Source organism: Apis laboriosa, unplaced genomic scaffold, assembly GCF_014066325.1.
Source record: "Apis laboriosa isolate Shangri-la unplaced genomic scaffold, ASM1406632v1 scaffold4_cov146, whole genome shotgun sequence".
In the NCBI taxonomy this organism is placed as follows: domain Eukaryota; kingdom Metazoa; phylum Arthropoda; class Insecta; order Hymenoptera; family Apidae; genus Apis; species Apis laboriosa.
In genome coordinates, this window is record NW_025223501.1 from 2,762,160 (window position 1) to 2,782,733 (window position 20,574).

Below are 20,574 nucleotides of genomic sequence, written 5' to 3' on the forward strand. Positions count from 1 at the left end.
GGGATGGGAAAAATTGTATCTCGACATTAAAATTAATACCATATAGGATAATATTTGATTGACGAGAACGATCGAGATTCATACTTTTACATAATTCTCTAAATTACTTTTATTTCTTTCTGATAGAGCCATCTTCTTCCACCGTTTTTTTAATTATAACATTGATCAAGAAAGGTCGAAATAAGAAAGATTCGAAAGATATTTGACACTTTGCTGGCGAATCGAAAGAAAATAGAAAAAAAAAAAAAAAAATGAACCGATCTAAAAAAATTGAAAAAAAAAGAAAAAGAAAGAAAAAAAAAGTCAACGTCAATCAAATCCAAGATTAATATGATGAATTGGAGATAAGAAAATTTGTTAAACAAATTTCTCATGCGATGAGAGAGAGAGAGAGAGGAAGAGGGAGGGAGACGTTGAAAAATTGATGAGCTTTTTCTCAAAGAAAACCGCGAAAATAAACACAGTGATCACGTGCACGTTGTATAAACATAATCTGCGACTGACACGCGAGTACGCGTTTATGGGAACGTCACGCGCAATACGTTCGATGGAAATTCATGAACGACGAGCATTATCGAGAAATCTAACTTCTGACAAGGCGTGCATGGAACAGAACCGATCGACCTTCCCGTTAATTGCAAGCTGGGAGGAAATGGAAAAAAAAAAGAAAAAAAAAAAAAAAAAATAGAAAAAAAACACCTGTCACGAAATTCGAAACTCATTAAACGACTATTATTATCATTTTTGTATTTTCCATATAATTCGATTCTGTAATTGGAATTTCTATTGTTATACTTCTTTATCTAATGTGATTTTCAATGGTATATTATATTTTATATTTTCGGTGAATTCGAGAAAAAATTATTCCGTCTCTTGTGACAAATATCAGATTTCTTAAAATTTTGGGAATCCAAATTTTAGGATGAAATTTTTTGTTCTAAAATTTCAGACACTTCAGGAGGCTGGATTCTCGTGATACGTGAATTATCAAGTTTCCAAGATTTTAAGATGATTTGATTATTTGTTATGATTATGAATGATTGTTAATTTTCGAAATTTTCAAATTCTCGTGTAACTTTAATGAATACACGTGTTTTTAATCCATTAATTAATCCATTCAACAAATAATTATATATTATGAATAATGAACAATATCCCATTATAATAATAAATAATCACATCGATAAAATATACATGAATTCATATATTATACGCGTAGATATTATATTCAAACACATACACATAGTGTAATACACATACACATTACTTAGATATGCGAAGAAGAAGAAGAAGAAGAAGAAGAAGAAGAAGAAAAAGAAAAAGAACTAAAACTTTAAAATTGTCTAATTATAACGTAGATTCTACGTATGTTGATTAAACACTTCTGATTTCTCTCAGTAAATGTAATTAGCACTCGAGATTGTCTTATAACATCCATTATATTGTTCCATTCAACGTTTCCAGTGATACCGATCTCGAGAAAAGTGAATTGGTTGTAGTAGTGGCGAGATTAATAATCCTGATTTATTGGCCGGAATGAAATCAAGTCGAAGGGAAATCCTTGTTGGACTTGTTTCGTAATGGTTCGTGATTTCCGGGTCAAAGAAATGTCAATGTGAAAAAAAGTAAATAGGGCAGGGTGAATCTCTGTTCGTTATAGTACGTAATGCATCCCGTTTACGTCATCAATGTATAAAGAGAGTGAGGCAGTAGTTCGGATGGAGAAGTGCTTGCACTTAACGCGCCATCTACTTTTTTTTTTTNTTTTTACTATTTCTTTATTGCAAAGAATCTTGCTTAATTATTTTTTTTTTTCTTATGTTATACGTGATTTATGATATAAGAAGATCCTTTGAAAAAAGTGGGAAGATAAAGAAAAGTTTCTCGACAAGTTTTTATTTGACGATATATATATCGAAAATAGTGTAAATATTGCATATTCTATACATCATCAATGATACACGCTGATACGATATTATGATATTCATATTACGAATTGAACTTTGAAATTTCTCTGATAATGCGATAATTTTTGCGAGCAATTTGTTATAAAAAAAAAAAAAAAAAAAAAAGAAAATCGTGCAGACAGACTTAAGACGATCATAATCAAAAGTTAAATAGAAAACAGCGGTGAAAGTGTGATGCTCAAAGTAGAAAATCGTGTGCTCAAAATAATCCACTGTCTACTCGGGTTACGCTATTTTGAGCACTGTTCGTACTACCTAAACTGGACCACAGAATTGGATAAAAAGTTTGTTGGTCTAAATACGTCGCTTAGGTTAATCCACTTTCTTTTGTATTTTATGTTTACTCAAAGATTCGACGAAATTATTATTTCTTTAAACGTATAAGAAAAATTTAATTTTAATTTTAAATCGATCTGATCAATCGTGATCCAATTATAGCAATAAAGAATTATTAAATAATTGGAGAGAAAAAATAAATGAAACAAAATTCAGAATAATTTGTGATCTGTTTTAATTAAATTAAATAATTGACGGTTTTTCCTTTTGTACTTTCCATTAGTATTACAAATTTTGTCGAATCTTATTATTTGCGACAAAGGAAACGTTACGTATCAACGATACTAAAAATTTAGCACGAACAAAAATTCGTGCACTAAAAGCAAAGAATTTTCAAGCAATAATTTTCAAGATTTTTCAGATTAACGCTAGTTGCGTGAAATTGACAGCCGTTTAACCAGAATCGACATGTCGGCCATAGTTGTGCTGCTGGAATCCACGTATTTTCTGACGTATACTATGTAAGTGCGTGTGTATAGTCATCCTTGCATGAGTTTGTGTATAAGTACGTAACTTTATAGCTAGAACAACACAAGGAAACCTAGCATGTCGGTAAAGAGCTATACGAAAAAAGAGCTTTATGAAAAATCTTATGAAACAATTTTAAAAAATTTTAGAGAATATGTACGATTATTCGTGAGATCAAAGAATAAATCAAAATAATTCACAGTCAAAGATAAACTTTAATTATGTTTTATTTATTTTTTTCAGTTTTTTTTTCTCTCATGACTATTTTTTTTTTTTTTTTTTTTTTTTTTAATTTCAAAGATTTAATTTCTTATGTGCGAATCCTTTTTACTCTCCTCGAAAAGTCATGAATAGTTCATTTGCATCCTCTTTAGTTGCACTGTTCCTTGAATTTTTTCCGGCTTGAATATTTCTCGTTTGCCGATGTTTAAATTCAGACTTCGCAAGTAATTGATCTTTTCAGTCCTTAGTTTGCGAACTTTTTTTTTTCTCTCCCCCCTTTCTCCGCTTTAAAAATTCAATATCGAAGAAAAGTCAAAGATCTAGAGATTTATTTCAAAAGAATATTCAACGAGAATTGAATTTTTGTTCTATTTTTATTATCAAGACTAATTTTCGAGTTAAAAAACTTTTTAGACTTTGCCTCTCTGTAATCGTAAAAAATAAATCATTTCCATAATATTAATCTACAATTAAGAAATATTATTACTACAACAATATATTAGAATTTCAAAATAACAATCTTTTCATACCAGTTGCACGAGCAGTGATTTACCATGCTCCACTTCGACTCCCTCCCAGTCCTTATCAAGTTCAATACTTCGCGATAAGATTAAGAAACTAGAATTTCAACGTTGTCGACGTGTCACCACGATCGAAAAAAAACGAAAATTCTACGCAGAAAAAAACGAAAATTCTATGCAGAAAAAAAAGTGTATATAACCCCTTCCTTTTCTGACACACAATACTGAAACAAAAAGAAAAGAAAGAGAGAGAAAGAGAGAGAGAGAGAGAGAATTCTTTTCTCTCGAATTAGAGCAGTCCTTGTATTTTGAAACCGAACACCATAAGGCCCATAAGGTTTTGCAAGTAGAAAGTTCTCACGGAAGATATTTCGTATTGTTCGTAGCGAAGAACCCTTCCTCTCATATATTCATCTCTCTTCCACAATCCATCCTCTCTCCGTCTCCTCGACTTCATCACCATCGACTATCTCTGTTCTTTCCTTTTCTTCACCGATTATATTCCTTTTCACCGCGACTATTCCCTTATTCGTTCGCGGCGTCACGAAATCCAGCCGATGGTCGAGCGACGAAGATGAAAATAGACGATGAAAATGATAGAGAGAGAGAGAAAGAGAGAGAGAGAGAGAGAGAGAGAGAGAGAGAGAGAGAGAGAAAAGGAGAAGCCTTTTGTCCGGGGCGAAGTGTATGCGCGCGCGCCAGCAGCAAAAATGTTCGAGCGTCCTTCTGTTTTTCAAGTATTTCGCGAAGCCTGTCGAAAATTCATTGACAGGCCTCATCTCGAGAGTATATTGTATATTACGTACAGGGTGATAAAATATTCGTGGGAAATTTTTGGATGTCGATTCTGAATGTCAAAACGATTATTATAAAATTGATGTATAAAAATTTCGGTTAAGGCTTATTTGTCGAATTATAGGTTATTGAAGTACGCGTCGAGTGAAGCGAGATGGAGGCAAGAGCGAGACGGCGGCGAGTGACGGAGATAGAGAGACACGATCCGACGCAAACTTCAATTGCTTATTAATTAATAAATAAATTGCGATCGAAATTTTTGTATACCAATCTTCGCGTTTCGCGATTTGGTTTCTCTAACTTACTGTTAATTTTTAAAAAGGTTTAAAAATTGAAAAGTATTAGGTTATCTAACATAACCTAATCCTTAAAAGTGTTATCATCTTATATAATGTGCAGCAATGTTGTGTACAATAACATTGCAGCTGCATCTAGTAGTATGTAGACATATAAATTTATATATACAGATTTCACAAAGAAGAGATAAGAAAAATGAAAGATAATAGATTTAAAAAAATTAAAAAGAATATAAAATTAATGATATAAAACGTAGAATTCCAATTTTTGCACGAAGAATATAATCCAGTGTTTTAATATTGTACATTGAGATTGCTTTGCATACATATTAACCAGGAAGTTAGATGTGAAAATTGCCTGTATTAATCCATTTTCGGTACTCTCACTCTATGATGAAAGCGAGACAATGAGTCAATAATAACAGTGAAGTGAATAGGAAGTCGGAAAAGTAATGAGGATAATTCTGAGTCTACTATCAAAACACTATATTCCCCACGTATTCTTATTGGGTAGATATTACATTATCGCACTATTATAATAATAGCTACAGCAATATAACAATAAATTCACGGTGATAATAATATTGTGCCACAATAATATTGCAACGCGATGCTATTCCACGTTTAGAAAATTCGCATTAATCAGTAGCATATATAGGGAAAGGCAATATGGAAACGATATATAGCTAGATAGAGTTTCGAATGCTCGTAAAAAATTCCGAGGAAACGGGAAGAATAAAAATTGCCGTCTCTCAAAGTTTCGATAATCGACTCTTCAAAAGTATTCGAGGGAGTACGATCGATAATATGCGAATGGCAAACTGCCGCTCGATATGAAAAACGTGCACATGTGCACGTATACATGGTATACGATATTCATCATCCCAGGATGAAAATCGAGTCTTGCAAATATCTTAAAGAATCGTTTAATGATTTCCATAAAATGCCATTCTTCGCCGCATATAGTCGCCATTACGGTAATACGCGAGGATCGAAATCTTTTTTTAATTTGAATTTTAAATTCGTAATACAAAATCAAAATTAGTATGATTAGTTTGACGCGTTACAATTATAATAGATTGATCCATGATTATGATATAATTTTAGTTTTAAAAATGATAGAAATAAAAATTATTAATAAATTTTATACATATGGGATATCATATTTCATTTAGAATTTATAATTTTATATTATAATTTCGAAAGTTTCTTTTTGAAAAAAAAAAAAATATTTCGAAATAATTTTACGAAAGAAAGAATAGAATTAACAATCTACGTTATAATTGTTAGTTGTTAGTTATTGATAAAGAAAATGAGAATTTAGAAGTAAGATCAAAATAGGATAAATTCCGCGAAAGAAAGTACTGTTAATTACAACTGGCAGATTCAATACAACTATAATAACATGGAACGTATAATTTCGATTGGAACGTAGTAATACGTTAATAACCTGCGTGAAAGTTTTACGAACTGACAAAGAGAGAAAGGTATAATAACGAAGACTATCCGTGTACCCATTCATGTGTAACCTATACGAAGTTAGAAATAAAATTGATTTATTTCCATCACGTAATAGTACTTTCATAACGTGTTATTATTAGGTGTACAACTCGATTCTAACCTATAATGAACGAAATATTAACCCTTCGCAGTTCGAGTCAGATATTTGGCATTTTATCCTAACTATTTCACGTTCAATGAATCACAATTGTATCTCGTAATTTACAACGCTACTCGACAGTGAATTCTAGCAATAATAACAAGTCTAAAAAAGTCTAAAAAAAAAAACATAAGATTTCGTATATATTTGGAATTGCAATTTTAATAATAAATTTTAATAAATTAAAATTGAGACTTGATTTAGAGTTCTTAAGTTTCTTAAGTTACATTCAGATCATCAGATTTAAATCAAATGCTTAAATTAGGTTACATTAGGTTACGTTAGATTTAAATTATTCTACGATAAATTAAATTAAGTTGAGTTATGTATGGCATGCAACAATAAAATAAAATAATAAAAAAAAAAAGAAATTAAATTTTCAACCTGTACAAAATTGCATAAGAAGAATGATTATGAATATGTAAATCAATTATATGAATATTTATGGTACTATAATGTACTACGCAACACGATCCTATGACGTCATTAATGCAAAGTATTCAAAACAATATTTGCTTTCGATTGATAGAACACTGTTTCATAGAAAGATATTCCATTACATTTTTATCAGATATATAACTCTTAAATCAAAAGTTTCTTAGATATACATCTCAAATACACAGTGTACACATTTAAGCAGATTATCAGATACAAAGTATAGATCGATCAAAAGTCTTGACATCTTAAAACTGTAACCAACAATTGTAAGTAACATAATACATAAATACGACACTGAGATCGGTTTATCTCTATGTCGCAATCTCGATGACACACATTAACACATATCGTCGCATATCTAATCCCACTCGTCATTGTAATACAGATATAATACGAATGACCGACAAGGATCACTTCCTATATTGCATATAATGTAATCGCCTATGAGATATTACAAAGTTGTATACTTGTTTCCCTTGATCAATTAACGTTTTGTACACAATGGCGCACGGTATTCTGAGCGGCGTGTAAAAGCGCTTATAAACAATGATGTCCAAACATGTCAGCCGGTAATGGCACGTAGCAGTCTTTCGAGAGCGGCAGGATGTGTCGCGAGCGTGCAAAGCTGCACGATCGCAGCGCCAAACGGTGTGGCACTGTACATCGATGCAACATATGTGATTTAGCGACGTCTATCGCGATTTATTTGCGAATCGACAGTCTGGAACATGGTTCAAGTAGTACGCAGCCAGGCATGCGCTGTACAATCACGAAAAATCGTTTCGTTCCTAGGTTAAATATGTATTTTATATGGAAAACACTTTGGTCTATTAAATAATTCGGTTCATTCGAGATTTTCAAAGAGGGGTCAGACGCGTGTTGTACAACCACTAATCAAAAAATTGCTTCGTTCATAGGTTAATGGAAAATATTTTGATTTATTGGATAATTCTGTTCATTGGAAGTTTCCGAAGTAAGTCGTCAAACGCATTCGTGTGCTTTACAATTACGATTCAAAAACTGTTTCGTTTCGTAGATTAAATATGTGTTTTATATGGAAGATACTTTGGTTCTATCGAGTAATTCGATTCATTCGAGATTTTCAAAGAGGGTATATGCGTTGCACGATTATTAATCTAGATATCTAAAAATTAGTTTGTTCATAGGTTAATAAAAATATTTTGATTTATTAACTAATTTAATCCGTTCGATCGTGTAGAATTATTTAAAAATTGTTTCTCTTGCAAATTTTTAAAGGAAATATTTTTGATCATAATAAAAAATGTGTCTCTAAATACTTGGATACTTTTATTAAGCCCAAAGAACGATATATTAATACGATAAATTCTCTAATTTATATTTATCTAAATAATGTTATTCGATATTTGATAAGAAATGAATTAATGTTTTCTTCAAAACATTAATTTTTGTTTGTCGAAACGAGATCCAGAGCATGCACGAAAATTTAAATAAACGTAGCAGGATTAATATCGTTGAACCCGAATATCAAGATCCTCTCATTGTTCAGAATTCGTTAGACAGTAGCGTTAGGAGGTTTAATCGAGGCACGTTTTGTGTTGGTTTCTCTCTGGCAGAAGCAAGTTCGATGTTGGTGGGAATGGCGCAACGTGATTTTGCGGTACCGATACCTCGTCGGCGAGGCCGACGAAAATACACCTCGCCTGTTCCTTAATCGTCTGGCCCGTTCGTATCGAAGCCAAATCTATCCTGAGTGAGTGAAACGACATAAAACTCGTCGTGAAATGGTAATCCATAATCGATGGGATAACTTAATCTCCAATATTATTTAATCAACTTAACGAGCCACCTTCATCTTTCTTCGTTCCTCACGAGAGAAAAAATATTGATTGAATCATTTTGATCAATTGCGATTTTTTCCCTAGTTTACAATAATTCTTTGGCATCGAATGATATCTCTAACTTAAGAACAAATTTCGAAATAAAATCTATGCGAATTTTCTTTATTAGTATTGGTAAGTCACAAAGCACAAATATAAAATTCTAATAAATTACAATTCTTTCCAACTATAGATTGACAAGGAATGATCACCGATTCAAAAACAAATTTCCACTAACAATAATAATTAATTATCTCTTATAATATATATATAGCAAATTTTATTTCAGAAGATATCGACTCATCATTTTATTTTCATATGTTCAACGATATTTTTACTTGAAACCTTTAGCTTTAGAACAGGGATATAGCTCTTCTGTACAATTCTGTCTGCGAACACGCTGCAGACAGCAATCGATACGGTGGATACCTGGAGTAGCGCGTGAAGCGGTAACCAGTGTGTTAACACCGGTGTCCAACGGCCCAGAAATACGTTGGAAATGTTAACATTTTCACAACTTCCTACATAAGGGCAAAGAAAATGGCTGGAAACAGCTGCACGCTTTTGCGAGATAAATTACTTAATAAATCTGCATCTGTGACTCGTCGTCACATCATTGCACTTGAAAATAATCTAAACCGATAAATAAAATTATCACGAGTCAGGTAACTGCACTGCATTCAAGCATCAAAGCATTCGAAAATCCACGATCCCTGTATAATAATTTTTTTCGTACAGGAAAAATCCTCCCATTCGTCATTCGTTTCCCATTTTTACTTTTGCAAATTCTAGAAACGCCGAGAGGAAATTCCGCGATCAGCCACGATTCACATCGACTTTATCTCGCGTTGAACGCGTTAAGAGCCGAGTGAAACGCCGCAGACAGCGCCTTAAGCCTTTTTTTCACGCGGATACCAAGAGGCTGACCCACTTGCGCACCAGCCTATACGGTCGTGCAAATTGCCCGCAGAATTTCGTCGCCAAGTTTCGGCGTAAGACGCCGCTAGTGGTGCTTCGCGAAAACTCGCGCACAGAGAAAGAGAGGGAGAAAGAAAGAGAAAGAGACAGGCTTCGTAAATTTGCTAAAAATCGATACGAAACCGTGACCGTGCTTGTTAAAATCCAACCATTCTCCACGACACCTAACCGATAAACTTCTTAAAGCGTGCGTTTATCGATCGTAGAGCACCGCGTACGTTTGCTTCGACAAGAACTTTACTTTGATATGGCGTTAAGCTTCTTTGTAAATACATCGCGAAGGATATTGAAATCGCTATATGTATATCTCTATATGTATATATATATAGCGTGTTGATATATTTCTGGAAAATTTTTTAGGGAATCGAGGATTCCAAAGGCTGAAATTAACGAGAAAGTTGGTATACGATATAATTTTGATGTTATTTGTATGAAAGTTTTGAATTTAATTTTTAAGTTTTCTTTAGAACGAGACTAAAGCAAGACGATGATATGACGAAACTAGAACGTTGTCTCGAACAACGCAAATCAATTTTTTCGATCACTAATTTGAAAAATCGATTTTCCAAAAGTGTATACAAATATATTAATACATTGTGTGTGTAATATAAATATCTTTATCTTCATCGTATCGCAGTATCATCGAACTTTCTCTTTCGCTTCGTTTTACGTAAACTTTAATTATAATTTAATAAAAAAATTGTGAATCTCTATTCAAAGTGCACTAATTCTTGCACTACTATGCCTTTTGAAATCGATTCTTCAAAAGCATTTCTTATATTAACACTCTGTGTAATACAGTCTAAGCTTCGTCTAACGTAATTTATAACTTAATAAATCTCGACGGTCATTTTTGTATTTAATAATTTCTATATTTATTCCAAAATGTCCTACGATATGCTAATAAATTAGTACTTTGTATATATTCGATAAATGTTACACGTAACCGATATTAAATCATTGAGAAAGAGATAATCGAAGAATCATGTTCGTTTATTATGCCAGATTTTTTTATTTCTCTTCAATTTCATTTCATCTTTTATTCCTTCGAATCTTGTTTTCGTATCAATCCCAAGTTTCACGAATTTCTCGTCTCTGTTAATTTTAACCTCAACGACTGACTTTTTTCCCGTGTGCAATGCATACAGATTGATATGTTCCACGAAGTCTGGAACGCGCGGTATATAGCTTTAATTCGAATAGACGATGACGGTAAAATCGATCCTGTCTGATGAAAGAGTCGGCCGATTTGAAAGCTTTAATGGAATTCCTGTTTCCACGAAAACGTGGGTATAGGGGAGGAATAGGAAAAGTTGCGAATATAATGCTATTGCCGGGAAAAAGAATTTTCTCTGGCGAAATCCCTGTTTTTAATGGAACAAGGAAAAACCTGGTTTTTCGACGACAAACGTTAAACGGTACTATCAACATCGGTATTTTAACTTCGAATTATCAATGTAAATACATTTCGATTACGAATTTTCACATTACTTAATATGTTTCTAAAAAAAACTTGTTTTAAAAAAAATATATGGTTGATTAAAATTTTTTACTTATCACATTTTGATCCTAGGGATTCCTATAAATTCCCTTAGATTTCTTCAAAAAAATTCCTATTATTGAAATAGAAAGAATACATTGGAATTGTGAAATGAAAAAAAATTAACTTTTCTCTAAATGTATTTTTTCAAAAAACAATCTCCAATCTTACATAATCGAAATTAATTTTCCAGAAAAATATATATACACCGTATACTAATTCTAGGGATAACTAAAAATTCCTCTAAATGTTCCTTTCTTTCTTCCGTCGAAATACGAATAAAACAGAGAAATTATCTATCCAAAAGAATGTATCGTAGATTCATTTAATGGGAGAAAGAAAAAAAAGATGAATATTTAATAACAACGTTGGCGATGAATATCGAAGTATAAATCATGTGTCAACTTTTAAATGAAACAAAGTGAACACGTGGTCACCTGCTTTGAGTCCGCGCTTTGAATATCGTTCTAATTGGCATAATCTCGTGTGATAAATCAATACGATAATACACGGTATATATTAATCGAGCAACGACCGATTAATACTGCTCGATGAAATACGTTTATCGAATGAATTATGGCTAATTCTTGGCTGTATTATAGTTCCAATGTTCCAACTGCACCTGCACCGAAATTCTTGCATGAAACGAGGGAAGACGATCACGGATGTTGTAGCGTTTCAGTGGTGAGCCACCGATTATGAGGAAATCTGCTGGCGATCGAGGCGCCACTTGTGGCCACTTATCGGTACTAAAATCTTCCCCTTCGAGATTCGCTTAAGTTTCTCTAAGATCGTTTCATCCGTGATTAATAAAATTCAATAATTTGTTTCGCTTCCATTCGAAGGATACGAATACATTTAAGAGTAAAAGTGTTGAAAGTTATTATCGAAAATTATTTTTTTCACCAGAGGACGCATTACATTAAGAGCGCTATCAGATAGTAACTTTCTCTGGATCGAGAGTGTTTTCAATAATACGTGTAACTTTCTCAATGCAGTTGTCCACTAGGAAAAATTAATTATTCAATATTAATTTTCGAAAATTTTGCTCTCGGATATGTATTCGCATTTTAGAAGATTTGTCGATTAATAAAAACGAAGAATCGATGATGGCGTAATTTTTCCATTGATATTTCCATTATTTGATATTTCCATTATTTAAATTAATAGATTTGTTCGAAATTTTAATTCTCGCGTTGTCAGTGGTTGATTGTTTGATGAATTTGTTTTTATTATACACATTTGTTGTTGTACGATTTGTAATAAAATTACAAGTCTTCCATAAGATTCAATTCAGAGAGAACGCACATTGTTTAATAAATTGTCTTAATATGCCTCGACAATTTCACTTCGTGTCAAGACTTATCGTGTTTTTTAAACATTTCACCGTTCCATCCGATAAAAGACTGTTGGTTATGAAAATAACCGGTGGCAAACAATTCTAATGAATTTTAAATATTTTTGTAATGACAATGTGACCGAAAGCAAATTTTGTTACAATATCCTCACTTCTTTTGATCGTTGTTCTTAAACAATAACAACAGCTTCTTTTTAAGGAATTTTCTCGTTTAAATATATATATATATATATAATACAACTTTATATCTTTCTTATCGAGATCAAATGATTTTCCTCTCTCTTACGATTCTTCTTAAGTTACGATCATTCTTTGCCCAACTTTTTAAAATTATATCCACAATTTACAATTTAATTACCCTTATCTCTAAACTTATTGCTTTTTACCTGATAATTAATTCAGGCCTAGATGATACTGAGACGAAACAATTTTCCTTTCACTTACTTGGATTTCTTTTCCTCTCGTGCTAATTTAAAAAATAATTGAATTGTAAACATAAATCATGTATGCATAATTTAAAATAATCGAAACGAGCTAATTTTCTCGTCATTCGTTCAAAGCCTCTCAAAGTTTTCCATCACACGTGAAATCTTTGGACAAATTAATAACCTGTAATTTATTATTATTAATTTTCTTTCGAAAAATATAAATATATCATTCCTCTCGACAAGATGATTTCCTCTCGAAAATCCCCATAAAAAAATCCCATCATAATCCACGATCGAATTTTTGAACAACGATGATCTATGATAAAATCAGATCGATCGAAATTGAAAATGCAAATGGCCGCTAATTAAACGATGGCTGTGCGCCGGCGCGGAATGTCAATAATAAACAGCGTGACGAGATTAATTATGAAAATGAATAATTCATGCGTTTTCTTCATTCATGCCGGGGCAGAATTTCTGTGTACAACTCTCGATCGAATTTTCTATGGGGTGTTGGAGGGGGGAGGAGAGGGAGGGTAGCGAAAAAGCCGATGTAAAAAGTTAATGGCCACCGATGAAATGAATGGCCGTTGATTTTGCTCGGGAAAAGAAGAGTTTCGGCGAGCCGCGAACTGGCTCCATTTTCCCTTTGACAACCAATGAGTTTGCAATTTTCATTCGAACCGAGTAAACAGTATTCGTACAGTCAATTTTCTTCCTCACCATTTTCCTCCTCCTCCTCCTCCTCCTCTTCCTCCCCCCACCAACACACCGCACTTTCTATGATGGCCGCCAAACGAATCTTCTTGTTGTTGTCGCGATACCTCTGAATGAAATCAATCATGTACGTATATAGATATTTGCGTCAATATGCCGGATTCCTCTTTTATTTATTCTTCATCTAAGTAAAACTTTCCATCTTGCAATTACGCGTATTACGCAAAAGCTATAAGATTAATTAAAAGCAATTTTCTTGGGAAAAAGAAAATAAAAAAAAAATATTGTTGGAGATTTTTGTTAAAAATTCGACGAACGATGATAGAACGTTAGAGTAGGCAGAGTACAGGGCTCGATAGTTAGTTATTTTTACACGGTATGCCAGTTTCTAGGAAAATTAATCCTTAAATTTAGATTGGTGAAGCGACTTCGTCGTATTGGAGGAATTTGGAAAGATTTAATCGATAAAAAGAAAACAAATTTTATTTAATCATTTAGGTTATAAATATATAGGTTATATGAAAATTATAAAATTGATTGAATATCAATTTCATTCTGGGAGAAAAGTTTTGTAAAATTCGAATATTTTATTGTTATTTATTTTACAGGAATTTGGAAAAATTTAATCGATAAACTTTCCATTTTACAATCACGGAAGTTATAAAATTAATTGGATATCTTAGGAGAAAGTCAAAATATCATTAAAAATTTTTTGTTAAAATTCGATATTTTATATAATTATAAAATTAATTATTTTTATATTGGTATATTAGTTATACATATGATACTGTACAGAAAATCAAATTCAGATACTAATAATCGAGAAATACGAGAAATTTTTATTAAAATTTGAATGATTAGTAGTGGTTTATATAAGTGGTTAAAATTTAAATTTTTGGAAAATTAATCCTTGAATTGCGTTTAAATTAAGGATTTATATTCGAATGACTATAAGAATATAAAAAGTGTAGAAACATGAAAAGATTTCATTAATAAAATATCCATTTATGGATGATGTGGAAATTATAAAAATTAATTGGAAAAAAGAGAAAAGTTTTGTTAAAAAATTTGAATAAGTGTTTTATCGTTATTATTATTGTTATATATATTTGCATGATAAATCAATCTTTAAAAAATTAGTCACGTTTTAAGATTAATCAAGCGAGTTGAAATGAAATGACTATGACGGGTGCAGCAACTTGAAAAGATATATTGAGTCTAGTAAGCGACAAGTTCACTACTTGGAAGGTAATATTAAGTTGAATTCCAACGATTTGATTAATGAGTACATAGAAACATTGATATTATGTTTCAAATCAAATAAATAATATTCACATCAGTATGATGATACCAAATTATTTATTCATGCAAATAACTTAATTTATGAGAATAAAGTGTCAAATGGATTAGATTCAAGTAACTATACTTAACAAGTCTATCACATATACATAGGCATGAAAGAAAGAAGAATACTTAGCAAATATCAAGTTGCTAAAAGCAGTGATAAAATTTATTAATGAAATTTTTTTTTTCAATGTTAAAGTTCGTTGTGTAAACATCTCATATGATGTTACGATAAAGCATTTTTTTTTTTTTATGTAATTATCGTATATTAAAATCGTATATTAAAAATAAACTCGAATCAATATTTTTGACTGCAACAACTATGATACCTATTTATTTTCAAAGAATCTGAACAAGGTGATAACACTATACCTGATAACAGTAGATTATACGAGGGAAGACGACTCGGAAGCGTCTCAATGTCCGCGATCCGTGTACGCCTCCTCGACAAATCGATTCTGACAAAAACTAGGCGGTCCTGCAGGCCGAGTGGCGCTCAACCCACTTTTTCCACGCGCGAGAAACCCGCACGGAAATCAACGACGAATCCGCCTTTCGTTCAGCCATCGTTTACACTGGTCCCCTCGACTTTTATTCTCGACCTTCCGTGATCATCGACTTCTTCTTATCTTTGCGAATTTCAATGTAAAGGAAAAAAAAGTGAACAATACGATACGAGGAGAAAGTTAAGAGAATAATAAGGAAAATAATATAAAAATGAAGAAAGGGGAAAATATGAAAGGAAGATGAAAAATTTAAAGGAGAAGGTAGAAAGAATAAAATGTCGAATGCAGAGAAGACAATAGAAAGAAGAAAAATGTGAAGAGAAGAATGGAAAAAAGGACGCGTGAGCATTGAGAAGAAATCAAAGGGTGAGGAAGACGATGAAAAAGAGAGGAATGAAAGAGAAGGCTGTACAGATGGCGCGAAAGTAGAGGATGATACAGATGGCGTAAAAGAGAAATATGACAAAGGATAAAAATAAAAGACAAAATAAAAAAAAGAGATAAAGGAGATGATGATAAAAAAAAGAGAATGAAAAAAGTGTGATAAAGAAGGTAGAAAAACAAGAATGGCAGCACATAAATGGAAAAAAAGGAGTGATAAAAGAGAGAATAATGGTGAGACTGGATTAGAGGTGAAAGAGAAAAATTAGCTTAAACTTTTATTTTAAAACATTCACTAGTCAGTCACTTTATTTATAAAATTAAAATTATTTTCTTTTTCTATATTTCCATTTTAATATATTATTATACTTATCAAAATAATTACTGGCTTCGTTATTATCTTATATTTCAAGAATTTTTAATAATAATATTATGTTTTTTAATAATATTATGAAATGTAATTTAATTTGCTAAAAAAAATATTTAAAATTATCTTATTTTTGCTAAAATAATTATGGTATTTGTAATTAAAAGATTATTTTTTATTAAATTCCTAATTCCTAAAATCCTAATTTAAAATTCCTATTCAAATATTCTTATATTATATTTATTATTATATCCATAATTTTTATAATTATATCTATATAGATATTATATTATAGATATATCAATTTAAATAATCCTACTATTTTTATTAAAATGATTTTATTGAATTTTATATATTCATAACCATTATATAATTATTATAATCATTTTCAATTTCCGAATCTATTTTTATTAATATTATCAATTTTACCAATTTTATTCATATATTAATATTTAACATTCTACTATTTTCACTCAATATTCAAGTTTCAAGGACTTATTTGCCAACGTTGCAAAGTATAAAATTTATTTTGAATATTCATGTAAAAAATTTGTATTTCTTATGAGATAAAACGAATTTGTATATTGATTTTATTGAATTTTAATTTTAATCGTGATATTTCAGATAGATAAGAATATAACCATATTGCATCTCTAATAATCGAGAAACAGCGTTATTTGCATATTCTTACGCACACAGCAATCATTAACGCAACAAAGTGATAAGTTTACTTTTCATGACTTGCAGCAATTCGTAGAAACTGGAATTGCAACGAGTCAACATTTTCTCTTTTCCCGCTTTCTTTTTTCTTCTCTTTTCTTCCATCACACGAAAATGGATGAAATATCTTTTTTTTTTTTTTTGCAATCTTCGCGTTATGAGATAAATAACATGTAGTCGAAACATGACAAACGTAGAATCGATTTCTAATATCGGTCCAAGAAAGGGTGGTAGGAAGGGCAAAAGGGGAGGAAATTTATGAACGACGTCGATTTCAGGCGAAATGTCTCGCCTTCGAGCACCTTCAACGGTCCAATAAATATTCCCGATCCTATAAATTTAAATAAACGATGGGAATTCGTATGTGGGTAAAAATTGAACGATCTGATGGAGAGAAAATTCAATTTTTCTTGGTAGATTACCTATATATATATATATATATATATATTTTTTTAATATTGCATTTTTTTTTAAATTTTGAAACGATTAAAAAAAATCAATATATTATAGAATCATTACAATTATACTAATCTATACAATCTATACAATTATACTAATTAGATAAAATTTATCTAACTATATTTATTATTGTGTGCAGAAATAATATAAAGATGGTTTTTAATGTTCTATATTATTCTTAAATTCATTAGCACACAGATAAAATTTCACTTTTGTTTATGTTATTTTAATCATATTAATTATTTAAAGAAAATATTAATATTTAATTTTAATATTTAATTAAAAATAATTGGAACATGAAATACATATATTAGTAAGTTATTCTAAATTTTTGAAAATTTAGAATATTGAAAAAATTAAGAATAATAAAAAAAAACGAATATTATTTGTCTTATATAGTATTAAAAAATATTACTATAAAATATTAAAAATAGTAAATTTTTTTACAAATTCATCGATATCTAATAATTAAAATTAAAAAACAACACTGATTCATCTGTATCTTTGTAGTAATTGAAAAAATGTAAAATCTGAAATCTGTAAATTTTAATCTCAAATTTATTGATGAGTTTACCAACTTTAACGTTAAGAAGAAAAAAATAAGTAACAAAAAAACATGATAACGTAGAAGATGTATGATGTTTTGAAGGAAAACAACGAATCGAAAATCTGTTGCTCGGAACGGTACACGTCACTGACGCGACACAGTCGCACGGACAACCGTTACTCCTTATTTGCTTAATGAATTAAGGACGCCATGAAAAATGGCGTCTAATCGCTTCTGGATTCTCTCATGATTCTGCATACCATGTTATATAAGTGGCTATCAATTTTCATAGATAGGCAAAGCCGCGTACATTGACGCCAATTCGAGCACTTTTCAAAAAAATCGCACGACTTCACATCACTAAGCTGATCAATACAATACCCAATTAAATATCGCTCTAACAGTATTCTAAATTTCCGTATACGTAAAATCCAAACGAAAATTGTCACGTCAAACGAAACTATTTTCAACGAGAAATGAAATAATATTCGAAACCGATTACTACTCGAGTCAGTTGCACGATTGTACTGTATATACATATATGTACCGTATATCAAGTGACTAAAGTTACGGAATTTCCTGACGTTTCAATATTCATTTTCCTTGATGCCCGTCATAATGGATGTTATCACGGACACAGATTATCATAATTTGATCGCTTTTACGATCATGAGCGGAAGAATCGTAATAATTTCACGCGTGACTAATTGCATTTCCATGCACCATGAGACTGGAATCCGTTTCAATGGTGAGAGATCGGGCTTCCGTGAGAGCTCGAATTTCGAAATCGGAACTGTTCCCGATGAAATGTTCATATTACCAATTTCAAGGCGGTCCGAGTACACACATACATGGTTTTCATTTTCAACGAGCGACTAAAGCGGAGAGGTGGCTCCGCTGTGTGGAAATGTACACGTATTATGTACATGTATACATACACACACAAACACACATACACACACACACACACACACACACACACATACACACACGTAGCGATCTCACGGGCGAGCGTGACACGTCGAGAAATCTATGGCTTCGAGAGAGGACGGTAGGAAGACGGACGGAAATAGGAAATGCGTCGGTCGAACGATCGGAAACCCTTTTCGTCGGACTTTCAACGTTTCCGTCGGCAACAGCCACCATGTTAGCGTTGCCTTGAGCTGCCTTTATTGCGCAGCGACCACGTCGAAAAAACTGCCCCGCTTAAACGCATTCGTTATCTTTTGCGAATGAGGGAAAAAAATACAAGCCGGGTACACATGAAGAGATGGGTACTTACGGTGAAAAATCCACATCTGCAATTGTACATTATCGAGCGAAGAGCAACGGTCTCGTTACGCTACCGACTTTCGTTCACCCGCGAATAAATTCTTACTGCTGGATATTCCTTCGAATCAATAACGAGGATTTCTCGCGATGGAAATATAAGTCATTTTATTTATAAATGTATATTTTATGCTAAAATATAAGTGGTGAGATAGCCTCAAAATATTTACATCAAATGAAATATGAATCTTTGTATGAAACAAAATGAAAAAAAAAAGGGATAATTTAATTCATCCTTATATCAAATTCTTAATATGAAAAGAAGATAGTACATGAAGAAGAAATGATTGTGATAGGAAATCACGATTTCGACCCATTTCCGGACCGACCTTCGTACCATCTGCGGTACATAAACAAGCACGGAGAGACTATCGGTAATGGGTATGTAGAACTAATCAACGAAGTCACCGTGATTTCGCGGTTAATTAAAAGCGATGTTTGAAAACATTCATAGACAAAAAATTATACTTACAGCATCTCCTTGGTGGCCGAGCTTGCGAAGCACATCGCGGTGGCGGCGGCACAGCAGTCACGGTCACAGTCACGTAAGCCTCGACAACGGCTTCGACGAACACAAGCAAAGAAACACTCATCACTGTCACCAGGCTGCCCTTATTTTGGCAGTGGATTGTAATAAAAGTCCGAAAAAAGAGTCCAGGAGCACCATGCGTTCGAATTATGGAATCAAAAAAAGAAACCAATGAATTCTCGCCGTCTCTGTCCCGCCTGTTTCGTCCTTTAATCTGCGAGAACTCAAGAACACCAATGATCCGTCACGAATAATTACGGCACTCGAATTTTCTCACTTGGAAGAAATCGCGGCACAGATTCAGCAGAAAAGTCACTATCATGTAAGCACAGCTAAGAAAGAGCAACGCGCTCCTGGCTCCTATGAATTTAACCTAGCTTAGTAGTGATTCGGTGCAGTCGAGTTTCTTGACTGAACGACCGATGCTTGCCGAGCCGTGCCCCACGAGACGACACTGCTGCCAACTGTTCCCGCGGCAGTACAGAAAGTTTCTATGCCGATAATAAAGGCGTTCCGAGACTGTCCTCTTTTAAAAATTCAGAATTTGTTTCTGGAATTAAATAAATAAATTTATAAATGTTAAAAAATATGAAATTTTTATTTGGAATAAAATTGTCATTTCAAAGATTTCGTTTAAAAAATTTCGTAAATTTTATAATTAAACTATCAAAATCTATTATGTATATATGATATAAAGATTGAATATATATTTATTGAATAGAATATATATTAGAATAAAAAGCATTATAGAATTAATGTATATGTATTTATTAAAATTATTATTGAAAAATATTTTTATTTATATAAATA

The 20,574-nt window shown here is 31.9% G+C and overlaps 1 protein-coding gene across 2 annotated transcripts in view; it reads right to left on the reverse strand.

The window, feature by feature from the left end:
* Positions 1 to 20,180, reverse strand: part of LOC122717058 — a 77,086-nt gene extending 56,906 nt beyond the window's left edge. For both annotated transcript variants that reach the window (XM_043940752.1, XM_043940751.1), the window contains exon 1: positions 19,708 to 20,180. The gene's annotated coding sequence lies outside the window, so the exon portion shown is untranslated. The remainder of the gene's footprint in view (positions 1 to 19,707) is intronic.
* Positions 20,181 to 20,574: the final 394 nt, after the last annotated feature.